The 27,628-nt window shown below is 36.5% G+C and overlaps 2 protein-coding genes across 4 annotated transcripts in view; one reads left to right on the top strand and one right to left on the bottom strand.

Annotated features, from left to right (window-relative positions):
- mam (mastermind) overlaps positions 1-27,628 on the top strand; it is a 366,289-nt gene that overhangs the window by 109,637 nt on the left and 229,024 nt on the right. For all 3 annotated transcript variants that reach the window (XR_010950490.1, XM_067770881.1, XM_067770880.1), the window contains one exon: positions 24,645-24,728. The gene's annotated coding sequence lies outside the window, so the exon portion shown is untranslated. The remainder of the gene's footprint in view (positions 1-24,644; positions 24,729-27,628) is intronic.
- Positions 270-27,628, bottom strand: part of Synj (synaptojanin) — a 566,615-nt gene continuing 539,256 nt past the window's right edge. The window contains exon 7 of the transcript XR_010950493.1: positions 270-329. The gene's annotated coding sequence lies outside the window, so the exon portion shown is untranslated. The remainder of the gene's footprint in view (positions 330-27,628) is intronic.

Genomic DNA, 27,628 nt, shown 5'->3' with positions numbered 1-27,628 from the left:
AGGTAAAAAAACAATAAATACATGAAAATACACAAAAAAAAACTGGGAAAATTTTCAACTAAACCACCCATGTGTCCCCAAAATAATTTGGGCCTTGTTTTAGAGATGTTTCCAAGATCTCGATGTGAAATATCTACAGCAATCCCTTGTACTCTAAAGTAAATTGTTCCGCACTAATGTATGTACATGCAATTTTCTTCCGACTGTTCCGAACGCTCCTTCGAACTTTTTTGTACATGTATGTACATATGTGTATATGAATAAGAATTCTTCGATCGAATTCATGCATGTTCATCACGTTCCGTGACAGTTGAGTGGATGAGGATTATCTGCAAAATAAACAAAATCAATCAGAAATGCTCAAATCGTATAAATATTTAGGTATGTTTGTATGTTTTCATGGTGATGTGCTTATAATTATACTCAGTTGAGCAGAGCTCACAGAGTATATTAACTTTGATTGGATAACGGTTGGTTGTACAGGTATAAAGGAATCGAGATAGATATAGACTTCCATATATCAAAATCATCAGTATCAAAAAAAATTTGATTGAGCCATGTCCGTCCGTCCGTCCGTCCGTCTGTCCGTTAACACGATAACTTGAGTAAATTTTGAGGTATCTTGATGAAATTTGGTATGTAGATTCCTGGGCACTCATCTCAGATCTCTATTTAAAATGAACGATATCGGACTATAACCACGCCCACTTTTTCGATATCGAAAATTTCGAAAAACTGAAAAAATGCGATAATTCATTGCCAAAGGCGGTTAAAGCGATGAAACTTGGTAGATGGGTTGACGTTATGACGCAGAATAGAAAATTAGTAAGATTTTGGACAATGGGCGTGGCACCGCCCACTTTTACAAGAAGGTAATTTAAAATTTTTGCAAGCTGTAATTTGGCAGTCGTTGAAGATATCATGATGAAATTTGGCAGGAACGTTACTACTATTACTATATATGTGCTAAATAAAAATTAGCAAAATTGGATGAAGAACACGCCCACTTTTTAAAAATTTTTTTTTTTAAATTCAAATTTTAACAAAAAATTTAATATCTTTACTGTATATAAGTAAATTAAGTCAAAATTCAACTCCAGTAATGATATGATGCAACAAAATACAAAAATAAAAGAAAATTTCAAAATGGGCGTGGCTCCGCCCATTTTCATTTAGTTTGTCTAGAATACTTTTAATGCCATAAGTCGAACAAAAATTTACCAATCCTTCTCAAATTTGGTAGGGGCATAGATTCTATGACGGTAACTGTTCTCTGTGAAAATGGGCGAAATCGGTGGAATCCACGCCTAGTTTTTAACACAGTCCACCGTCTGTCCTTCCGCTCGGCCGTTAACACAATAACTTGAGCAAAAACCGATATATCTTTACTAAACTTAGCCCACGTACTTATCTGAACTCACTTTATCTTGGTATAAAAAAATCCGACCATAACCACGCCCACTTTATCGATATCGAAAATTACGAAAAATGAAAAAAATGCCATAATTCTGTACCAAATACGAAAAAAGGGATGAAACATGGTAACTGGATTGGTTTATTGACGCAAAATATAACTTTGGAAAAAACTTTGTAAAATGGGTGTGACACCTACCATATTAAGTAGAAGAAAATGAAAAAGTTCTACAAGGCGAAATCAACAGCCCTTGGAATCTTGGCAGGAATACTGTTAGTGGTATTGCATATATAAATAAATTAGCAGTACCCGACAGATGATTTTCTGGATCACCTGGTCCACATTTTGGTCGATATCGCGAGAACGCCTTCACATATACATCTAAGGGCCACTCGCTTTTAAAACCCTCATTAATACCTTTAATTTGATATCCATATCGTACAAACACATTCTAGAGTCACCCCTGGCCCACCCTAATGGCGATATCTCGAAAAGGCGTCCACCTATAGACCTAATGCCCACTCGCTCTTAAAATGCTCAGTAACACCTTTCGTTTGATACCCATATCGTACAAACATTCTAGAGTCACCCATGGCTCACCCTAATGGCGATATCTCGAAAAGGCGTCCACCTATAGACCTAATGTCCACTCCCTCTTAAAATGCTCAGTAACACCTTTCGTTTGATACCCATATCGTACAAACATTCTAGAGTCACCCCTGGCCCACCCTAATGGCGATATCTCGAAAAGGCGTCCACCTATAGACCTAATGCCCACTCCCTCTTAAAATGCTCAGCAACACCTTTCGTTTGATACCCATATCGTACACACATTCTAGAGTAACCCCTGGCCCACCCTAATGGCGATATCTCGAAAAGGGTCCACCTATAGACTTAATGCCCACTCCCTCTTAAAATGCTCAGTAACACCTTTCGTTTGATACCCATATCGTACAAACATTCTAGAGTCACCCTTGGTCCACCTTTATGGCAATATCTCGAAAAGGCGTCCACCTATAGAACTAAGGATTACCCCCTTTTAAAATACTCATTACCACCTTTCATTTGATACCCATATCGTACAAGCACATTCTAGAGTCACCCTGGCCCACCCTAATGGCGATATCTCGAAAAGGCGTCCACCTATAGACCTAATGCCCACTCCCTCTTAAAATGCTCAGTAACACCTTTCGTTTGATACCCATATCGTACAAACATTCAAGAGTCACCCTTGGTCCACCTTTATGGCGATATCTCGAAAAGTCGTCCACCTATAGAACTAAGGATTACTCCCTTTTAAAATACTCATTACCACCTTTCATTTGATACCCATATCGTACAAACACATTCTAGAGTCACCCCTGGCCCACCCTAATGACGATATCTCGAAAAGGCGTCCACCTATAGACGTAATGCCCACTCCCTCTTAAAATGCTCAGTAACACCTTTCGTTTGATACCAATATCGTACAAACATTCTAGAGTCACCCCTGGCCCACCCTAATGGCGATATCTCGAAAAGGCGTCCACCTATAGACCTAATGCCCACTCCCTCTTAAAATGCTCAGTAACACCTTTCGTTTGATACCCATATCGTACAAACACATTCTAGAGTCACCCCTGGCCCACCCTAATGACGATATCTCGAAAAGGCGTCCACCTATAGACCTCATGCCCACTCCCTCTTAAAATGCTCAGTAACACCTATCGTTTTATACCCATATCGTACAAACATTCTACAGTCACCCTTGGTCCACCTTTATGGCGATATCTCGAAAAGGCGTCCACCTATAGAACTAAGGATTACTCCCTTTTAAAATACTAATTACCATCCTTCATTTGATACCCATATCATACAAACACATTCTAGAGTCACCCCTGGCCCACCCTAATGGCGACATTTCGAAAAGGAGTCCACCTATAGACCTAATGCCCACTCCCTCTTAAAATGCTCAGTAACACCTTTCATTTGATTCCCATATCGTACAAACACATTCTAGAGACACCCCTGGTCCACCTTTATGGCGATATCTCGAAACGGATCACTACTTTTCAAAATACTCATTAACAGCTTTCATTTGATACCCATATCGTACAAACATATTCTAGAGTCACCCCTGGTCCACCTTTATGGCGATATCTCGAAAAGGCGTCCACCGATAGACCTAAGGCCCACTCCCTCTTAAAATGCTCAGTAACACCTTTCATTTGATACCCATATCGTACAAACATATTCTAGAGTCACCCCTGGTCCACCTTTATGACGATATCTCGAAAAGGCGTCCACCTATAGACCTCATGCCCACTCCCTCTTAAAATGCTCAGTAACACCTATCGTTTTATACCCATATCGTACAAACATTCTACAGTCACCCTTGGTCCACCTTTATGGCGATATCTCGAAAAGGCGTCCACCTATAGAACTAAGGATTACTCCCTTTTAAAATACTAATTACCATCCTTCATTTGATACCCATATCATACAAACACATTCTAGAGTCACCCCTGGCCCACCCTAATGGCGACATTTCGAAAAGGAGTCCACCTATAGACCTAATGCCCACTCCCTCTTAAAATGCTCAGTAACACCTTTCATTTGATTCCCATATCGTACAAACACATTCTAGAGACACCCCTGGTCCACCTTTATGGCGATATCTCGAAACGGATCACTACTTTTCAAAATACTCATTAACAGCTTTCATTTGATACCCATATCGTACAAACATATTCTAGAGTCAGCCCTGGTCCACCTTTATGGCGATATCCCTAAATGGCGTCTATCCATAGAACTATGGCCTATTTACTCTCTCTTAAAATACTCTTTAATACCTTCCATTTGATACACACGTCATACAACCACATTCCAGGGTTACCCTAGGTTCATTTTCTTACATGGTGATTTCCCTTATTTTATCTTCATAGCTCTCAACTGAGTATGTAATGTTCGGTTACACCCGAACTTAGCCTTCCTTACTTGTTTTCTATTAATTTCAGAAAATTTACGTAATGTTTTTAATTTGGTCCATAATATGATGCAATACGTTTCACTGTACTTATTATAAAATAAAATAATTAAAAATAAATTTAATTAAAAACAAGTAAAGGTGTCTTAGTTAGGTGTAACCGCACCTTATATACTCAGCGTGAACTTTAATTGTACATTTCATTTCAGACAAATTCCTTTTCTACATAACACGTGGCATCGCCCGTTAAAAAAAATGTCTCCCAATTTCCTCTTACAATAAAACTTGATAAGTGAAATATCGTTGATTCAAAACTATTTTTTGCTAAGTTATACATAGCTTATTATTTTCGTCTACGATCCTTATAAAAATCTTTTATATAAAGTGGGCGTGGTATTTAACCGATCTCGTCCATTTTTTCTAGAAATATTTCCTGCTATAGGGAAAATTTGTGTACCCAATTTTGTTATGATCCGTTAATTTTTGTTCGAGTTACGTATGGCTCCCGAAACATAGAAAATTGCTTAGTCATAACAGAGGCGGTGCCACGCCCATTTTTTAAAATTTGAAGTTTTTCCTATTTATTGTTATAAATCCACTTGGGAATTGAAATACCATTGATATAAGGCATTTTTTTGCAAAGATATAGCTTATTTTATTCGCTCACGACCCTTTTAAAGATCTTTTATATAAAAGTGGGCGTCGTCCTTAACCGATTTCGTAAATTTTTTTAAAGCATTCCTTATAGTAAAGACAACCTCTCTGCCGAATTTTGTTACGATAGGTTTAACGATTTTTGATTTATGATTAATAATATTTGTAAAATTGTTTTATCACAAGTGGGCGGTGCCACGCCCATTTAAAATTTTTTTTTTCAAATTCTTATCAAGAGTCACAATGTCAGTCCACATGTCAAATTTCAACATTCTAGGTGTATTATTTACTAAATAATCAGGTTTTTTTTGTGTTTTCCAAAATGTTATATATATAAAAAGTGGGCGTGGTTATCATCCGATTTCGCTCTTTTTCAATACCAATCTATTCTGGGTCCAGATAAGCTCGTGCTCCAAATTTGGTGAAGATCGTGTTAACGGACAGACGGATGGACGGACGGACATGGCGCAATCAAATTTTTTTTCGATACTGATCTATCTCGATTTCTTTATACCTGTGCAAGCAACCGTTATCCAATCGAAGTTAATATACTCTGTGTGCAAAGCAAGCTGAGTATAAAAATGACACTCCTCATCAATCTAGGGCGTGGATCAGACAATTGAATAAAAGCGTTGGACGCGTGAAATTTCTAAAAATGTGAGGCTTTGGCGCTTCTGACGCTTTTATTTAATTGTTTGATCAACGCCCTAGATTGATGAGGAGTGGATGACTAGCACCTTGGACCTACCTAATTATTTTCTAGCTTTTAGTATTGTTATTACTTAATGTAAGTATTGTTTTCCGTGGTGTGCGTGGTAGCGTGTTCCGCCTACCACAGCGAATGCCCTGGGTTCACACCCCGGGCAAAGCAACATCAAAATTTTATAAATAAGGTTTTTCAATTAGAAGAAAATTTGTCTAAGCGGGGTCGCTCCTCCGCAGTGTTTGGCAAGCGCTCCGAGTGTATTTCTGTCATGAAAACTGATCTGCCTCGCAGATGCCGTTCGGAGTCGACATAAAACAAGTAGGTGCCGTCCCGCCAATTGGTAGGAAAAATTAAAAAGGAGCACGACGCAAATTGGAAGAGAAGCTCTCGGCCTAAAATCTCTTCGGAGGTTATCGCGCCTTACATTTATTTATTTTAAGTATTGTTTTCAATAAAACCATTTAACTTAAAATTTTGTTTAATTACTTTATTTTCAAGTTTTTAGTTTTAATTGCCTATTATTTCTAATTCTATTTAGTTCATTTAGTGACTCATTATTACAAGGACTCTTTCCTGACAATTTGTTACAATCTAAGTCCTCATTACATAATCCTTCCAAAGACTTTACTTTTTACTTTTCTTGTCCCTCCTCGAACTCCAAGGTATTTTGAAGTCACTTCTACCGGACTGTATATAATATTTGCAAAGAGGATAAATAAATAAGAGCCACCAGTCTGCTACAAGTGGCGAGTAACTCGTTGGAAATCAAAAAAATTTATATCTAATGTTTTCTGTGAGGGACATTTTTAATTGTCTTGCATCTATCCATGCCGTGCAAATGTGATTTTTCGAAAAAGAATTAATTAATTAATTAAATATTGTCGAAAAATTGAACACAAATACCCCACGAAATGTATAGAAGACATTTATGCACGTCTCTCCCAAAAAAAACCTGCGATTACCCTAACAAAAACATTACGCAAAGTAACGAGTGACGTCTCTTATTATATTTATCCTCTTTGATATTTGTTCCAAATATGAGCCAAATCGGACAAAAAATACGATTTTTTTTTTAATATTTCGATCCATGCGCCACCTATGGGATTTTTTTCTTATTATTACATTGTCAGGGGGTCTGAACTATATTCCAAATTTCAAGCTTATAGCTTAGCGGGGAGTTAATTAAATTTGAATTACAAAGTTCTGTTCGATACACAGAGTCAAACTAAATAAATCCGTTTAAAAAGGTGTGTGTACCAAGTGTACCAAGTACTCCTGAAGTTCGATATGTAAACATACAGATGTAGGTCTAAAAAGCCTATGTTTTTAAGTTAACTAGAGCTCGCACAGGCGTCGAAGCTGGACCGCAAAAGAGGTATAACTTTACCAGATTAAAATAGTTTCGGATTAAAATAGCTTCGTTTTAGATTAAAATAGCTTCGTCATCTTCTCATCGGTAACAAACTATACCGACAACCTATTGTTTTTTTATCGGTTTATTGTCGCTAAGGAATTATTATCGCCGAGCTATCGGTTTTTTATTGGCTTTCTATCGACGGGTTACAAACAGTTCATCGATTTTTTTTTCAAGTTTTATCGGTATCTGTCACATAACAGATCGAAGAATCGTAGTTGACACACGTTAACAAGCCGATAGCAAATTGGGAACACTCTGATAAGAAATCGGTAACTTTTCGGCACTAAATCCGTAAGTTTTTGATAATATCTCGATAAGGAAGTGATAACAAATCGATAACATGCCTACAACCAATTGGTAATAGTCCGATGTAAAATCGATAACTTTTTGAAAACATATCGATAGTTGTTCGATATAAATTGGGCAATTTGGAATAAGAAACCCATAACTTTGTGATAACGTATCGATAGCTTTATGATATATAATCGTAAAGAAACTATAACTTTTCTACCACCAATCGGTATTATGCCGATAAATAATTGCATACACTAGGCTAACAAATCGATAACTTTGCGATAATACAAAAGTTGAGTGGATATAGGCCAAGTAAGGACTGTATTCAGGTATGCATCGGAAAAAGAGACACCTCAAGTTCTGGAATGTTATGTATGAACTGATCTGGACGTTACTAAAAATAAATAATAATGCAGTGTTAATTTTTTGAATTTATTAAGTGAATTCATTTATAAGACAATAGACTAAGACCACAAAGAAACTTTAATAAATATCCTACCCTTTATCTCTTGCCTTCTTTTTAACCTCCCCATGTGCTTACATACTTACTGCAATACACTTAACCCTATTAAATTTTTAATTTCTAAAATTTATTTGTACACCAAATTGTCTATAAATAAATAAGAGGAAGACAAATTGAACTTGTAAACAGGCTACAAACTGTGGAAATGAGTTCTTCTCACATTCGCACCATCCACTTATACGAGAGACGAATATTTATAAATGTGTGTGTGCATGCACTCTCTGCAAAAGTAGTTGGATAATGCGGTCGTTTTGTATCATAATGGAGTAGGTATTAAGTGCTCCGTTGTGATGATCTCATCATGACTTTAGATCAGGTCTTTTTCGCTGCAGGAGTATGTCATATAAGAATATGAGAGGGTAGGGGAGAGGGAGAGTGAGTGTGACTAGTCTTGGATGAATCCGATATGAGTTGCAAAGGAATATGCAACTATAACCAATATTGATCTCTTTATATGGGTAAGACTAGACGATTTCTTTTGAACATGTCCTATGGAAAACCAATTGTACTTCTTTATATCTACACGGGTAGTGTCGGACTGGTCCTTATTATAACCCAACGGGTACTGTCGGACGGATCCTTTTTCTACTACTTCTAAAGTTAGGATAGGTTAGGTTAAGTGGTAGCTGCCCTGTTAGGGGAAGATCACTTGGACAGCATAAAGGTCCATTGTGGTACCACATACAATAACGGTGACGTAAGTTATAACTACTTAGAGAGCAATGACGTATGTATGCTAGGTTAAGTGGTAGCTGCCCTGTTAGGGGAAGCTCACTTGGACAGCATGAAGGTCCATTGTGGTACCACATAAAATAATGGTGACATAAGCTATAACTACTTATAGAGCAACGCCATATGTAGCTTCGAATGAGACCGCTATCAACCTTGTATAAATCCTCGGGAGAACTAAGTATATCAAGACCGAAATACTGTCGTCTAGTTCTGGAAAAAGCTGGGCAGTAAAGCATAAATTGACTTGATGATTCTGCCTTATCATCTTCCATATAGCTGCTGCTGGATGGGGTTTCCAGTATATTGACGTACCGCATGGATTCCCATTGGACAGTGTCCTGTCCAGTACCCAATTACCATTGAAAGATGAGCCTTAGTGAAACCAATGAACGATCTTGATACCCTTTATATCCATACAGGTACTGTTCGCCAAGCTTCCTTTGTACTTCTACGGGTAGTGTCGTCTAAATCCTCAAGTCTGTTCTGCCCGTACGGTGATTCTTGCCGATTTTATAATTTTTTCAAACACAATATTTTTTAAATTAAAATTAAATAAAGCAAAACAAATTCTACGTTAATACAACAAAGGGAACCAATATTTTAGGCTCGGTAAAGGGTTCCTCATTTTTTTAATAAATAATTTGATTTAGTTAAATTTTTTTATTTTACCAATTTCATTGTCGTTTTTTTAGTTTCTTAAAACTGGATCGTAAATTTTAAACTCACTAACTAACTGTACGTTAAAACGACTAGAGGTGATCAACTATACCCCGATGTCGAAAAGAGTTCTATCGTGGTAAGAGAAAGGAGTAAGGATGGGAACGGGAAGATGAAGTGAGAGAGAAAGGAAGGACATGAAAATGAGGTAGAGTGAATGGAAATTTTTACCTTCTTGGGTCGCCCTCTATTCCCGAATTTTTCGAATAGTCTGAGAATCGCGAATTTTTCATTTTTCTTATGGTCCGCGAATTGAGCTAGAGTATATGGCGGCAAGCAAGAACAACTGAACGCTAGTTTAATCACACTTATGGTATGTCCCTCTTTGGAGTACTCTTCCAATACAATGGAAGTGCTCATTACAAGTCAGTACGTAATACTATCGATTGTTGTAGGGCTTTTATCTTCCACGCAAGCACTTCGTTGCTACCCTTTGCACTTACAACAGCTAAAAGTAGTGGATTGCAGTGGTGCAATGGGCGCGGGCGGAAGGATAGTCGGCAAGTCGCCAGCTGCTGTAACAAAAACCCACACACACACACATACGCACACAAAATGTGTTTTGCGCAGAACTCATACCATTGCCAAAGTCTGGTGTATCATTCAATTTTGCAGCTGGCAGTTTGGATATATGGAACAGATGCGGCCCACATTTGCACTGACTGGCGTGACTGATGGCTGGTTGGCTGGCTAAGCAAACCACGTCTCACTCCTCCCACCTGTGTCCTAGTGTGCTTGTCGTTTTAAATCGTACATTTGTCGGCAATCGTCGTGTCCCTGCTGTTTTAGTAGCACTCAAACTCGACTCTTTTTCGCCTAGTTTCGTCTATTTGCATACAACTTTGGCCGCTGCAGTTGCTCGAATTTGGAAATTGTGGCTTCCTTCCAAGTTGGCAACATTTCATGCTGCCACAACACCAAGGTATCAGCAAAGCTATCCAAGTTCGCGTTTGCCGCTTTCAGCATTAATGCAATTACTTCCTATGCAACTCCTAAATTGTGGTTGCAGCAATTGTGCCACAAATGCCACAAACTAGGAATATGTTGCAACAACTTGCCGCAATAACTGGTGGCTAAAGCAGATGATGTCGCTGTTGCTTTGTCTTAGGCGCTTCTTGTACTTCTTGGAAATTCATCTGCAACATGTAGAGGACGCCAGAGTTGTTGTTTCATGCCACCAGTGCCTGGGCGGACAGAAATGGTAGATGCCAACCATGTTGCAACAATAAAGATGGGCAAACAAAAGTTGCAAATAAAAACAAAAACAATATCATAGCGAAACTAAGGCCATAGCGAAGTGGTGCCTACGAAAGGAGAGTTTCAGAGATTGTTGGCGCTGGCAATCACCATTACTTCTACGCCAGAGGAGCAAAAATCCATAAACATGCAAACAATTGCAACAACGTGGATGATGGTGCCTATGTAGACTGCACACACTCACACACATGCACACATTTGAACAAATATATTTAGCAGAGCACATTGCGATGGGAAAAAAAGTGCACAAAAGGAAGTCACACGATTCGAAGGCGAACCGAACCGGCTGGTGGCTGGTGGTTGGTCGCCGCCAAAACCGGTTCTTCCTGCAGCTGTGTGACAGTCAGCCAAAACAACAACAACGACGCCAATAGCAACAAAGCAATGCAAACACCTTAAAGTACACAAGCGAACATATGCAGAAAGTTTACAGGAGTCGTTGAAGTTTGTTGATGTTGATGGTGGTGTTGCTGTTGCTGTTGCTGTGTCGCATTCGAATAGTACGAAAATAGTGCAAAAGTAAGGCTAAAGCCAGATGATGATGGTCGATGGCACAATGCAGCGCGGAGTACTGCGAAAAATGGAAAAAATGGCAAAATCAAAGAAAAGCAAAAAAAAAATAAAAAGACATTTCCTTGTTCCAATTGGATCTCGGGTGCTTGTTGCTCATTGCTGTGCTGTTGGTATTAATGTTGCGCGCCGCTCAAGTTGCGCTCACTCGCACTTTAAGCGTCAGCGACTTTGCCTGCCACAGAATTATTAACGCGTGAGCTGTTGCTTAAGTTGTTATTGCTTATTTTGTTATTGCTGCTTTTCCGTTTGCAATTTCTCTTGCATCAGCCAAACGATTTGCTACAACGGCGCCGTTTGGTGACCGGCGACTGGTGTTTGGTGCTGCTGCTGCTGCTGCAGAGGCAAGTGGCATGTTGTAAGCAACACTTTCCAAACGATGCAAGCAACACGCTACACATATTGTTGCTGGCTGGTGATAACGGAGTTGCAAATTGGCGGCATTGCACTGAGCTAAAGACGTCTAGGAAATTAAGGTTGCTTACAGTTCCTCTGCCATACATACTTTATGTATATGTGTGCAAGTGTTCGTGCGTGTGCGTGGCTGTGCATTTCAGTGGGTTGTTGGGGATATGTGAGGCGTCTGTCGGTGGATGTGTTATTTACAGAAAACCATGGGAGTTCTTTGCTTGCAGTTTTGTTGTTTTGTTGAGAAAATGATGAATGACCTTACTCGCTTGTGCAATGACAATAAAACACAGATGAAATTAGTTTCTTTTGTTGTTGATGTCATCTGTAATTTATTTATTAATGAAACAAATTTCATCATTTATTAGTTTGATTGTTATTTGCAATTAGTACAATGAGAGTAGAAAAATATTCAGACCAATTCTAAATATTCTCGCGGAATTTTGTTCTCGCGGATTTTTTTATTCCCGCGGAAAAATTCCTCCAATTCTGTTCTCCTAGGGAGAACAATAATTGGGGAATAGGAATTTCGAATTTTCGAAGTCAGCTGTTTTGTCAATTGAAAATTCGTTGCACATTTCTTATTTTGTTTACAAAATTTAAAACTTTAATTATTGTTGCAAATTTGTTGGAAATTAAGAAATAAAATATAAACAATGCACAGTATTTATTGCATTTCATGTGGTATTCACTGAAATGAGTAATGAATTGGTGCCACAGCAACATCAACAGCGGAACATAAGAAGACCGGCGGGATAACACAAATCCGCCGGAGTTGCCTGCATTCATTCTGCAAAGCAATTTTCTGGCGGCCAAGTCGAGTTGAGTTCGCCTTTCGCCATATGCCAAAATCTATTTAAGCCTTCTTAAAAAATCCGTGCGCAATTTCTGGATGGCTGCATCAAATATATAAAGAGCTCTTCCGTTGCTGATGATATATTTTTCGGCTTAAAATAAAGAATATTGTGGTTGTAGTTGTTGTTGTATTAACAGTGAGAATATTGTGCTAGAATATAAATACATCTTTTAGCACAAACTTGTACAAATAAGTGTTCTTTCTTAAAATAACCAATTTCCTTTAACTATTTTGATGCATTCCCTTTAATTTAACAAGTGAAAAAACTCCTATGAAATGGCAGAGAAATCTCCCTCTCCCTCACATTCATAATACCTACTTTTCTCCCATAACCGGTTTCCGCTTTTTCGAACATTGTTCAGAATAGGAGGAAAGGGAGAAGTGAAAAAACTCACAAGGAATTTTTATTTAGAATACGAGGAATGGGAAAAGGGAGAAAACTCGCACGGAATTTTCGTTTAGAATTGGGCTGATTATATTGTGTCTTTCATGAAGAGTTCTTAAACATTTTTCGAAGGCATAAAAACCAAAGCGAAAAAGCAATAACAAGTAGTCGCATTATCCACCATCCACTAACAACGATTTTGAGTTTCAATTTAAATTTATTTAAAGAACAATGTATTAGTGCATTAAGATCGAAAGTTGTTTGGCTTTTTTGCATGCATTTTTGTACACTGAAAGAAAAAGACTGGTAAAATCAACCGAAATACGGGTCAATTCAACCGAAATTTCTGTCAATTTTTATCCATTGCAACAAAATGTTGAATCAACTGCGCCCAAATCGTTGATTCGCAATTGACCGTTTTAGTAGTCAAATGAATAAAAAAAGTTGTTGTGACAACTTTGTACGAAAGTACCTATGTTGCGAAATTTGCAAGGCAGATGAGTTTTCACTGAGATCTTTTCATGGCAGAAATACACTCGGAGTGCTTGCCGAACCGTGCCGAGGGGCGATCCCGCTTAGGAAAATTTTCTTCTAATTGAAAAACCTTATTTCAAAAATTTTTATGTTGCTTTGCCCGGGGTGTGAACCCAGGTTCTTCGGTGTGGTAGGCGGAGCACGCTACCATTACACCACGGCGGCCGCCATAAACATACGTAAATATGTGCATACATATAGTATACAGCATACATAAGTACAAAGCAGAGAGCACAGTGAGCGTAAAATTCTCTTTGAAATTTGCTCATGTATTGACTGTTGATCGCTGTTGAAATGACCAGTGAGATCAGTTGTGTTAACAAAAAAATCAGATTGATTAGGAATCTGTAAATTTTACAGAATTTTGTTAACTTAAGAGCGACAATTTCTCTTATGTTGAAATTACTAAACTAATTTGTTCGCTTGACAAAGAACTCGGTCGAATTAACCATAATTCGATCAATTTCACCGAATCTCCGTTAAGTCAAGAACAACAGAACCGATTTGTTGATTTTACTAGCACCATTTCTTTCAGTGTAGTACGATCAATTTGTGTCTCACAAAGTTAAAGTTAGCGTCTCTCAAAATGTGCATTGATTTTTGAAATTTTTTTTCCGAACGGTGTTTCAGATTTTCTTCCATATGAAAAATGGTCACACTTTGTATGAAGGAAAATCTAAGACACCCTTCGAAAAAAATTGTACTTTATTACACTAAAACTGAGGGGGCAACAAAACTGCTTACTCAAAAAAATTCAGATAACTCCAAATAAACTCACACCTATGTAAAATTTTTCAGAAAAAAGTTTTTGAGATTGGTTTGTAGAGTTTCCGTCACAAAAAAGTTTTTCTTGAAATAACGTAATTAAAAAAGGAAAGTTTTCATAGTTCTGTAAGCTGCTGTATGTGTGCGCTTTTTGGCAATGATAAGCTCAAGAAGTTTGGGAACCAGCTTCGCATAACGTAGAAGCGCCAGTGATCGGACACAACTCTGTAGTTGGACATCTGATTTTAAATTCAGAAATCCGTACTTCTTCCACCAAGTAGATGGTATGGTAGAGAGCGAGCTGCTTAATGGCGTGATGTGTATGAAGCAGGAGGAGGGGAACTCCCTGCTTCATTCCTTTGATTTGATGAAAGTCAAACTGATTTTGTGTAAATACAATTCGACCCTAGAAGAATATCTAAAAATAATAGGTCCTAACTTTAAAAAACAAGGTGATGTGATGTCCACGATAGCAAAAACAAAGCTAGGAGTATCAAGTGTAGTAAAGACAGTGTTTGTAGCAGCGACAGAATCTAAATATACTGAAATCAACAAGAAGGTGGAGGAAATGCTATACACCGAATTTAGGCAACTTTAGTGGAGCTTTAAGAGTATTTAACTGCGCCTCACGAAGTCCAAAGTATGATAAAGTATAAAATGCTAGAACCAGAGTGTAGTGTTGAAAGAGAGATTAAAACCGACTGACTAGTGGGGCAATAATTTTAAGAATTCTTGTTACAGTTTGAGCAGCCTATGATCGCTCTGTAGTGAGCTGCGCTTTTTCTCACAAGAAAATCAATAAAAATTCGATTACTCTGTGAAAGAATTTCGATAAATATTCGTTAGTAAATCGATAAATTATCGATAAAAAATCGATACTTTTTCGATAACAAATTGATAACTTTTTGATATTATATCGATAAGTTTTTGATAACGAACCGATAACTCGTCGATAAAAAATGTGTATAACCATTGTTATCGATAGCAAATTTTATTACACTTCGATCACAAATTAATTACTTGTCTATACCTCGTAGATAACACACCAAAGGCTGAGATAAATGAAATGACAGGTGATTTCGGAGCAAAACGCACGTTTTCTGAAAAACATCTTTCGACTATGGCGGCCACCGCCTACCACACCGTATGCCCTGGGTTCACACCCCGGGCAAAGCAACATCAAAATTTTAGAAATAAGGTTTTTCAATTAGAAGAAAATTTTTCTAAGCGGGGTCGCCCCTCGGCAGTGTTTGGCAAGCGCTCCGGGTGTATTTCTGCCATGAAAAGCTCTCAGTGAAAACTCATCTGCCTTGCAGATGCCGTTCGGAGTCGGCATAAAACATGTCGGTCCCGCCCGCCAATTTGTAGGGAAAAGCACGAGGAGCACGGCCTTAGATCTCTTCGGAGGTTATCGCGCCTTACATATATATTTTTTTTTTTTATCTTTCGACTACATTTCATCATTTATTTTGTATTGTTGATTTTCCGACAGGGTGGATAAATTATGTATATTGGAACGATTTTCCGTCACCCCTTGTCAAATTTGGTTTCGAGACAAACCGGTTTCAGCGTTGTGCCATCATCAGTGTGGATTTTCGTTCTTGTCTGTTGTTGTCGTTTGTCTTGTATTTATAGTTCGTAGATACATGAGCAGGTATTGTCAAAATTGATGCTTATGTATATTTATTTATGTGTATGTGCTGTGTGTTCATTCAGAACCTAGGGTGGTTTTTACTGATCGATTTGTGTGGCTGACTGAGGCAGGTAAAAGTCAGTATATATATGTGAACTACAAATTGAATTATTTTTTAAAATTTGGCGTAAGAATAACTGCGCGACATTAGCGCCGGTGAGCATTTTTAGTAGACTCAAATGCTTAGGAAGCATAGTTAATTTTAATGATCGTGAAAGCCTCTAATCAATGCCCATTTTTTACAATCTGTCAGCTGAACTCAAAAAACTCGACAATAAGACCAAAATCACTTCAAATTAATCCAATCAATATAATCTTTTACGACTTTGTCAATTTAATTAGATGAAAATACGAAAAAATCCATCCGTAAATCCGTTACTCCCATTCGCCCGTCCAGTTGAACTCAGCTACAGCACACAGCGCACAGTTCGAGTGAGTGAAAGTGCGAATGATAAAATGGAAAATCGTATTACATAAAATCATGTCTACTACGTTTTTAATGAGCAACTCTTGGTAAAACATAAATTTTACGTTTTCTTGCCACTTTATTGCAAAAAGCTACAGCAATTTATCACCCATCTAAGTATGTATGTATGTATGCGTGGGTTTGTATGTGTGTATATACAATTGTAATGTAAACGCATGAACATTATTAGGTGCTGGGCTTATGAGCTGTGGTGGATTGGGTGGTTACGGGTGGTTACGCTGGTGTTGCTGATAATATGATGGCTTTTATTCGGGATGTCGGGCACAGGCGGCATCGAATTGATTCTGGTCGTTTGTGTACCGGGACACATTGTGGCAGGCGTAATGATTTTTGTATAAGAACTGCGCATGTGCAGTAATGATACGATACTCAACCGCAAGGGAATCCAAGTAAATGCCCTGTAGAGAAAATTTCTATAACGAGGGCGCTTCTATTTTTTTATCAGTTCAAATTCAGAAAAATATGTCACATTAAAATCTTAATTGATAGGACAAATTACAATGAATGCAGCAATGTAAATACGAAATATTTATAAAATTTGTTTATTGTTTAACGACAAATTGTAAATAAAGTTGAGAGTAGAAAATGGTTAGGTTAGGTTAGGTGGAACTGGCCGATCCATGAGGACGTCACATACACTGAATGAGTCCGTAGTGTTACCAGAAGTTTTTTTTAACGACCAAACTGAAAAACTCTATCAAAAATCAGTACCTATGTTATAAAATAACTCCGTCCTCTTGGCAAATACTAGAAGCTTCCTAGGACTTAAGCCACTTGCTGCTTCTAGATCTGACAGCTGTATCACTCCTAATGTGTGTTCACATGTATCGCCTCGTCCGCCATTTGAGCACCCTTGCGCCAACCGACCGTCTCTATTGTGGCCTTAAGATCGCCCTCGAAGCGCTGATTGGAAATCAGGTAGTCTGTTCGTCTTGTGATTGATGACGCTATAATACTGTGGCCGTATGGTCGGCGCTCAAGCTGCCCCGAGGCACCGAGCCTGGTTGCAGTTGTTAACGCTATGTTCTTTGCTACTAGGTCTACAGGTGGAATGTGCAGAATGGCATACAGTGCAGCCGTCGGGGTTGTTTTCAGGGCTCCCGTAATGCTAAGCATTGATAGTCTGCATACCCCCTCTAATTTTTTGAGGTAGATTGTTTTTTGTGTAGCTCGTGGAATGGTTATTTAAGTTCAAAGTTTCCAATTTAACTTCAGAAAGTTACAATTTATGTATACAAAGTTTAAATTCAAGTTTGGAATTTTCATGTCACACTAAGAAAATTACAAATCAAAAACTCTGAACTTGAATTGAAATTTTTCAAATTTAAAATATATTATCTGAATTTGAATAAGAACTTTCTGAACCTGAAATCAAAATTCTGAAATTGAATTGCAATTTTCTGAATTTGAAATAAAAGTTCTAAAACAGAAAAGTAATTTTTTGAACTTGAATTGAAAATTTCTGATTTCGAAATGAAAATTTTGAAATTTAATTGTTATCTTCTATATTTGAAATAGACGTTCTAAACTTTAATTCTAATTTTCTAAACTGGATTTGTTATTTCTGAGCTTGAGTTATATTATTCTGATTTTGATATGAAGACAAGGATCTTTAGTAGTAAATTTCCGCACTTGAAAAAAAAATATATTCTTATATTCAATTGTAGTTTTCTTAATTTAAAATAAAAACTCTGAAATAGAATTGTAATTTTCTGAATGTGATAGGAAATCACTGAACTTTCATAGTAAATTTCTGAACTTGAAAAATAAGTTCTTATATTCAATTGCAATTTTCTTAATTGAAATAAAAATTCTGAAATTTTATTGTAGTTTTGTGAATATGAAATAAAAGTTCTAAAACCGTAAAGTAATTTTTTGAAATTGAATTGAAAATTTCTGAATTTGAAATGAAAATTCTGAGATTGAATTTTAATCTTCTGAATTTGAACTAAAATTTCTAAAATAATTTTCTGAACTTAAATTGTTATTTTCTGAACTTGAATTATAATTTTCTGAATTTGATATGAAAACATGGAACTTTAGTAGTAAATTTCTGAACTTGAAAAAAAAATCTTATATTCAATGTTAGTTTTCTTAATTTTAAATAAAAACTCTGAAATGGAATTGTAATTTTCTGAATGTGATATGAAAACACTGAACTTTCATAGTAAATTTCTGAACTTGAAAAATAAGTTCTTATATTCAATTGCAATTTTCTTAATTTAAAATAAAAATTCGGAAATTTAATTGTAGTTTTGTGAATTTGAAATAAAAGTTCTAAAACTGAAAAGTAATTTTTTGAAATTGAATTCAAATTTTCTGCATTTAAAATGGAAATTCTGAGATTGAATTGAAATTTTCTGCAACTGAAATAAAAGTTCTAAAATATATTTTTAATTTTCTGAACTTAAATTGTTATTTTCTGAACTTGAATTATAATTTTCTGAATTTGAAAAGAAAACACTGAACTTCAATGGTAAATTTGTGAACTTTAAAAATAAGTTCTTATATTCAATTGCAATTTTCTTAATTAAAATAAAAATTCTAAAATTTAATTGTAGTTTTGTGAATATGAAATAAAAGTTCTAAAACCGTAAAGTAATTTTTTGAAATTGAAATGAAAATGTCTGAGTTTAAAATGAAAATTCTGAGATTAAATTGTAATCTTCTGAATTTGAAATAAAATTTCTAAAATTTATTTTTAATGTTCTGAACTTAAATTTTTATTTTCTGAACTTGAATTATAATTTTCTGAATTTGATATGAAAACACTGAACTTCATTGGTAAATTTGTGAACTTGCAAAATAAATTCTTATATTCAATTGCGAAATTCTTAATTTAAAATAAAAATTTTGAAATTGAATTGTAATATTCAAAATTTGAAATAAAATTAATTTTGGAAATTGAATTGAAATTTCATGAATTTGTAATAAAAATTCTAATTGTAATCTTCTGAATCTGAAATAAAGGTTCTAAAACTTAATTCCAACCTTCTGAACTTTATTTGTTATTTTCTGAACTTGAATTATAATTTTCCGAATTTGATATGAAAACACTGAACTTTAATAGTAAATTTCTGAACTTGAGAAAAATGTTCTTATATTAAATTGCAATTTTCTTAATTTAAAATAAAAATTCTGAAATTGAATTTTAATTTTCTGAATTTGAAATAGAAGTTCCGAACTTAAATCGTAACTTCGAAAAAGGTGTGCTTAGTACTCATAGCACCCCATCTATGTCGATATGTTTAAATTAGACTGCACCTCAATTACTTACCAGTTACAAATTTCAAGATTTAATTCCTTTATCGGTAGACACTTTTTCTGTACTACTCGTTAGAATTTTAAATTTCATGAAAAATTTAAAACACCCTGTAACGGTTTCAGACGGGCCTGCTCTTGAACGCTATAATAGAACTATTTCCTTTTTGTTGCATAATAGGCCAAATCGTGAACCGAACACTATGATGAGTAAATGTTCTCTTTCTCTGCAGGGTATGCGCTGCAAATTGTAGGAGTGTGTATGCGTGTTTGTGTGTGTGTGAATGCGTGTGTTTGAGCCTGTTTTCCGTTACCTAATACTCAATGCTGCCTCAACGCCATAGAGTATGCAATGGATAATAAAACATGGAGTGTGGGTATACAATTAGGCTAATTGGAGCGTCTCTACTGGCTCAAAACGAACGTTAAGAACAAAAAATAATAATTCTCAGAAAGTGAAAAACTATGTAAAGGAAATGAATAATCTTTATAAATAATACATAACATGGTATCATTTAGATAGGTCCAAAAATAAACAGGTTTTATAAAAACTGTACAACACTTCTAAGGCCCACATACAGAACAGCAAGTTAACTTTTTAACACAGAGTTAATCTGACGGGAGCGATTAAACTTATACAATATTTGACAAATTTTTTAAATTAACTCTGTGCTAAGAAAATGGCTTGCCGTTCTGCAAGTGGGCCTAAAAGGATAAAACTAAAAGCAGATTTAAAGCTTTAGGAACTAATAATTAGGGCACATCTTATAAGGTTCAGCAATGGATCAAAAAGTCGTTATATATATTATGTTTCTTAGGGTACTTACGCCAGGCGGGATATCCTACCAACTATATCTTTGAATACCACTAGAACTGAGAGGTCAGTCGCCCGCTCTGTTAATGCTTCTTAGCAAAAGGTAAATGGAGCAACCTTCAAACTTAGAGCGACCCGAACGTTCGAAGCAGTGATACTAAAAAATACCACGATTCAAATATTTGAAGAATCCCAAGAGGTAAGGTTCTTTTGCTTTCTAAGCTCAAAATCAATGTTGGAGCTCCCCGAATGCTTCTATTTTGGAAAATCTAGTTCTGTTTCTCAATCGCCGAAATAATTGCTGAAAAACTATCGAGCAATTGATATCTACAGGCAAAAGTATCCATATGGTATGGAAGCCAAGAAGAGATGCCCCGGTACATCAGAGGGGGATTTGATGCGTACCGGATTCAACACGACAAAGAGCAGAGCACATCCTAACACAACCTAAGGCTATACGTAAAATTCAGACGAGTGTGAAAGCAAACATATAAGGGAGCTCTAAAATTCTGCCAGGTTATATAACCTGTGCTAAGCCAACGCATAATGATTAGTTCTGCTTTTAACTAGTGGACGTGAACAACAGTAAACTGTGAATATTATGTACCACACATTATTAGTATGCAAAAACTTTGTCTTCCTCTCCGACTACAACCACCAACCGGGTCAGTATACATTTTTGTCCAAGCTCCATTCCTAAAACACTGCCACCATTTAGTAGGGTGACTGCGCAATTAATAAGCCTTTTTCTGAATTTCATAAGTTTAAAATAGAATTCATTAACTAACACAGCAAAGCTTTAAGGAGCTTCGTGAAGCTAGTCGACTTCATTTCCTCCAGCAAGGCAATTCAAGACGGCGGCCGCCGTGGTGTGGTGGTAGCATGCTCTGCTGACCACACCAAAGATCCTGGATTCAAGCCCCGGGCAAAGCAACATTAAAAATTAAGAAACAAGTTTTTTTCAATTAGAAAAAAGTTTTTCTAGCAGGGTCGTAAGCACCCTGAAATGTATATCTGTCATGAAAAGCTTCTCGGTGAAAACTCATCTGCCTTGCAGATGCCGTTCGAGGACGGCGTAAAACATGTAGGTCCGACCAATTTGTAGGATAAATTAAAAAGAACACCAAAATCAAAGATAAGCTAGGCGGAAAATCTCTTCGGAGGTTATCGCATCTTGCATACATTTTTATACTCAGCTGAGCAGAGCTCACAGAGTATATTAATTTTGTTCGCATAATGGTATCCCGTAACGGCATAAACTAATCGAGATAGATAAAGACATATATATATCAAAATGATCTGGGCGAAAAATGAAATTAATTTAGCCATGCCCGTCCGTTCGTCCGTCCGTCTGTCCGTAAACACAATAACTTGAGTAAATTTTGAGGTATCTTAATGAAATTTGGTATGTAAGTTCCTGGGCATTCATCTCAGATCGCTATTTAAAATGAACGACATCGGACTGTAACCATGCCCACTTTTTCGATATCGAAAATTTCCAAAACAGAAAAAGTGCGATAATTCAGTACCAAAGATGGATAAAGCGATGAAACTTGGTAGGTAATTTAAAAGTTTTGCAAGCTGTAATTTGGCAGTCGTTGAAGATATCATGATGAAATTTGGCAGGAACGTTACTCCTATCACTATATGTATGCTTAATAAAAATTAGCAGAATCGGATACAGAACACGCTCACTTTAAAAAAAAAATGTTTAAAAGTAAAATGTTAACAAAAAATTGTATACCTTTGAAGTATATAAGTAAATTATGTCAACATTCGACTCCAGTAATGATATGGTGCAATAAAATACAAAAATAAAAGAAAATTTCAAAATGGGCGTGGCTCCGCCCTTTTTCATTTAATTTGTATAGAATACTTTTAATGCCATAAGTCGAACAAAAATTTACCAATCCTTGTGAAATTTGGTAGAGGCTTAGATTCTAGGACGATAACTGCTTTCTGTAAAAATGGGTGAAATCGGTTTAAGTCACGCCCACTTTTTATATACAGTTGACCGTTTGTCCTTCCGCTCGGCCGTTAACGCGATAACTTGAGCAAAAATCGATATATCTGTACTAAACTTAGTTCACGTACTTATCTGAACTAGCCTTATCTTGGTATTAAAAATGGGCAAAATCCGACTATGACCACGCCCACTTTTTCGATATCGAAAATTTCGAAAAATTAAAAAATGCAATAATTCTCTACCAAATACGAAAAAAGGGATGAAACATGGTGATTGGATTGGTTTTTTGACGCTAAATATAACTTTAGAAAAAACTTTGTAAAATGGGTGTGACACCTTCCATATTAAGCAGAAGAAAATGAAAAAGTTCTGCAGGGCGAAATCAAAAGCCCTTGAAAGCATGGCAGGAATGCTGTTCGTTGGATTACATATATAAATAAATTAGCGGTACCCGACAGATGACGTTCTGGGTCACCCTGGTCCACATTTTGGTCAATATCTCGAAAACGCCTTCACATATATAACTACCACCACTCCCTTTTAAAACCCTCATTACTACCTTTAATTTGATACCCATATCGTACAAACACGTTATAGAGTCACCCCTGGTCCACCTTTATGGCGATATCCAGAAATGGCGTCTACCTATAGAACTATGGCCCACTGCCATTTAAAATACTCTTTAATACCTTTCAGTTGATACACATGTCATACAAACACATTCCAGGGTTACCCTAGGTTCATTTTCCTACAAGGTGATTTTCCATTATTTTCTCTCCTAATCTCTCAGCTGAGTATGTAATGTTCGATTACACCCGAACTTAGTCTTTTTTATTTGTTTGTATTGATCTTTTTAAATTACATACATATGTACTGTATCACTTTAGATGTGTATGGAAACGCAGCTATTCTTTAATTTAACTAATCATCTTACTGAATATTATATACCGATTTCTTAAGTCTCAGTACTCCATAATTCAAATCTTATTCTAAGGCAAAATTTATCGCCTCACACGAAATTCGCAACGTTAATTGTAGAAAAATAAAGACTTGCACGAGCTGGAAAGATTTTATCGGTCAATACAGTTTTATGGGGTTAAAGTGTGTCTGATTCCATATACCGTTTCACTAAAAACTCTAACAATAGCAGCACAACAACAAACTTGACAAACAACTCAACGAAACAATGAATTAGGGATGGACGAAGAGTTCAGTAGTTATAAAAGTTCGATCCCGTTTTATTTTTGGATACCGAGTAGGTTCGTTACTGAACAAATGCAGTTATCCCAGCAAACACAGTCGCTAATGTTAATGATATTTTATACCTACCGAATTCTCGACCGCAAATACACGTTAGAAAACCACACTCACATTTAACTCAAAAAGGAATTATGCATATAATAAATCGGTAGAACTATTATTTTTCCTAGTTTGGGAATTTGGGTTTCGTTTTGTTTCTCGAGTTCTCTTCTCACGTAAGAAATGAGATCCAAATGATATCTAACTTACTTATTATTTTTTAGCTTTAATATAAAATTAAAGATTGCTTATTCAATAGAGAGCTTTTTGGAAGAGTTTTCAATGACTCGCATATTTTTTGGAAAGATTTTCGGCGTGTATATCCCGCAAATTTTATGAAAACCTTTACGAAATGTGCATTACGCGCCCATCTCTAATATAAACCCGAATGAGTACATAGTAAGTCAGTCACATAAGACGCCAATAGCTCTGAGTACAACCAAACAGGAAATTGTATGATAGAGTGGACAACTGCAATGACAATGTACCTATGCGGAATGGAACGGAAAGTACTCGCAGTTTTGTATATTCGTATGCTCCACTCATACACTAAAGGCGCTGTTAGGCTTAGCCAGACATGGCAGGTTATATAGACATGATGGGCAGGGCATATAGACTGTGGATGGGTATAAAAATTCCAATTATGGCTTGCGCCAATATCGGGTGAAGTTATGCTAACTTTTCAACTTTTTTCGCACTACGGGAACATTTCTTATATGTCTATAATCTTCATTCGTCTAGAGTAGATTTTAAAGCAGAAACCATATCTTTATTATTGATCTTTTAGAGAAAATATGAGAAATACACGAAATTTTTAATATAATTCTTTTCCCTCTATAAAATACTTTCAACGGTATTTTAAATAACACCAGGATTTCTAAATGACAGATAATTTAAACAGTTGTATCTGTTTTCTTTTAATTTCAGAAAATAGTAATACGATTTCATATTGCATGCGCTAAGTGAATATAATCAAAGATAAGATCGCAAGTCAAGTCAAGTCCAAGAAATGTGAGTACAACAGCACCGTAAAACTTTAACCAACTGCTACGATATAAGTCACTGCAATACTTTTTTCCGTAAGATAAAAGCGGATCTTTCTCGCAAATTAGAACAGGCGTACAGCATTTGAGCATAAGTAGAATTTTATCCATTTTTATCGTTGTTTAATTTGTGGTTGGAAACGCTATGAATGATGATGACTACTGGCGGGCGATTGAACGACAAGTTTTGCGTTTTATTTTCATTTTATGAAATTTATTAGCGCTACGCTACATATCCGCAACGCTTTTGTTTGGGTATATGCATATTCTTAACGTGAGTATAATACAGGGTGTCTTAAAAACAGGAACCATAACCATTATGCGTCTAGACTTAGGGAAGTATGCGAAAATTCTTCTTAAGCAATTTTAGATTTTTTGGTAATATCTACTATACAGAGGGGTGATCACCTACATATCACACTTTTAGACAGTATTCTTTAGAATGCAAACGCTCGGCATAGATCTTTCATAGCGGCCGCTATTTAACGATCGTAATATAGCGGCTCCGTTTTCCAAGGAAACCAAGCTTTAAGCAGCACCTTTCGTGTGATATCAATGTTGGGGTAAACTATCTTAAGGTCATCCAGGTCCAAAATTTGGACAACATTACGAAAACGAGGGCTAACCTAGAAAAGTGACTAGTACCTACCACTGAATTCAGCGGACTTGAAATACAGAGCTGTATCCGCCTTGATCCCTGCTTGATTATAAAAAATTTTCTGTTTAAAAATTGTGGCTAAATTATCTGAGAAAATGTACCAAATATTACGATCGTGAGAAGTATAAAAAGGTAGAAAAAAGTAAACGGCCTAACATTTCATATTGAAATTTCGGTATTGTAATATCTAGATCCGGTCTGACACGTATTCAAAGAATTAAATTTGCGAAGATTCTAGCTCCAATGCTACTAAACTTCTTCCCCTTTTTCTGTTACGGTCGCGACACCATTTCTTTTAAGTTTAAGATATTTACTGTTAGCCGTACATGCTTCCAAAGATATTCAGATTTGTTTCGAATTAGGGAACAAGTATGCCAAATTCATCGCATCTTAATTTTATGTTTGTAAAGGAAGGGCAACTTCGTAAAAAATCTTGGCAGCTGCGATTATGATTTTAAGACTTTTAAAATTATCTTGTTATGAACTTTGAACCGAGCTAGCAACTTTATCACAATATCCAAATGCAAAAAAATTTTAAATAATAATAAATAACTTTGCGCGAACAAAATTCATTTCGGGGCACCCTGTAAATTTGTACTCGTGTAAGTACTTTGATTTGGTTTTACATATGCCAACTAACCACTCAAAGCTCATATGTTTGTATATTGAAATAAGTATGAAATGTGAACGAAAGCTAAAAATATATTAAGATATACGATTTATCTGCATTCCCAGCAAACATTTGAAATAATAATCGAATCGAAAAAAAGTGCTCGCCTAATCGAGAAAACTATTACATTAACTGATGTCAACACCGTTTGAAATAAGAGGTACAAAAGGGGCTTGAAGCACAACACAAATCAATCCTCAGCACTCAATAAGACCCGATAAGACTTTGGTCACAGATACATTTAAACAAAATTTCAAAAGTTTGAAAATTCGCTCGATTTTCCTACATAATGGCAATTAATTAAGGGGATTATCTATCGTTAATTCTTCAATAAAAGTAGTTCATTTGAGATAAATTGCGTCAGCAAATGAAAGCTTTAGTAACTACCTCCAAGAAATTGCGTTCCACCACAAGTCAAGTCAAGAGCTCGAGCTTTTGTCATAAATAAATAAATAATAAATGTAAGGCGCTATAACCTCCGAAGAGATCTAAGGCCGAGCTTCTCTTCCAATTTGCGTCGTGCTCCTCTTGATTTTCCCTACAAATTGGCCGGACGGGACCTACATGTTTTATGCCGACTCCGAACGGCATCTGCAAGGCAGATGAGTTTTCACTGAGAGCTTTTCATGGCAGAAATACACTCGGAGCGCTTGCCAGTCACTGCCGAGGGGCGACCCCGCTTAGAAAAAATTTCTTCTAATTGAAAAACCTTATTTCTAAAATTTTGATGTTGCTTTGCCCGGGAGTTGAACCCAGGGCGTACGGTGTGATAGGCGGAGCACGCTACCATCACACCACGGTGGCCCCGAGCTTTTGTCATAGGAAATAAATATCTCGCAAACTTTTTCATATGAATACCGTGAACATACCGAAGTCACAGAAAAGTACGATAAATGCTGGCTGTGTATTTAGATAGATAGATAGGAGGCCACCGTGGTGTGATGGGTAGCGTGCTCCGCCTATCATACCGTATGCCCTGGGTTCAACTCCCAGGCAAAGCAACATCAAAGTTTTAGAAATAAGATTTTTCAATTAGAAGAAATTTTTTCTAAGCGGGGTCGCCCCTCGGCAGTGTTTGGCAAGCACTCCGGGTGTATTTCTGCCATGAAAAGCTCTCAGTGAAAACTCATCTGCTTTGCAGATGCCGTTCGGAGTCGGCATAAAACATGTAGGTCCCGTCCGGCCAATTTGTAGGGAAAATCAAGAGGAGCACGACGCAAATTGGAAGAGAAGCTCGGCCTTAGATCTCTTCGGAGGTTATCGCGCCTTACATTTATTTTATTTATGTATTTAGATATATATTTACGAAATTATACAATAAGAAATATAACAAAATAATACAACCTAACAAACCACGCGACGAAAAGATTGAATAAAATGAGGTTTCCTCAAACCCTTCTCAAACGTTAATTTTCAATTAGTGTACTACTTGAGAAACATTTGAGAATTACATTTTATACATTGGCTGGGAGGTATTTACCTGGTAGTCGCCCTCCAGATATACGCAATCGTGTCGTAAGAAGTATACAACCCAATCATT

Source organism: Eurosta solidaginis, chromosome 3 (genome assembly GCF_040869045.1).
Source record: "Eurosta solidaginis isolate ZX-2024a chromosome 3, ASM4086904v1, whole genome shotgun sequence".
In the NCBI taxonomy this organism is placed as follows: Eukaryota; Metazoa; Arthropoda; class Insecta; order Diptera; family Tephritidae; genus Eurosta; species Eurosta solidaginis.
Note: the sequence above shows the minus strand (reverse complement) of the source record. Positions and strands in the feature narration are given on the sequence as shown.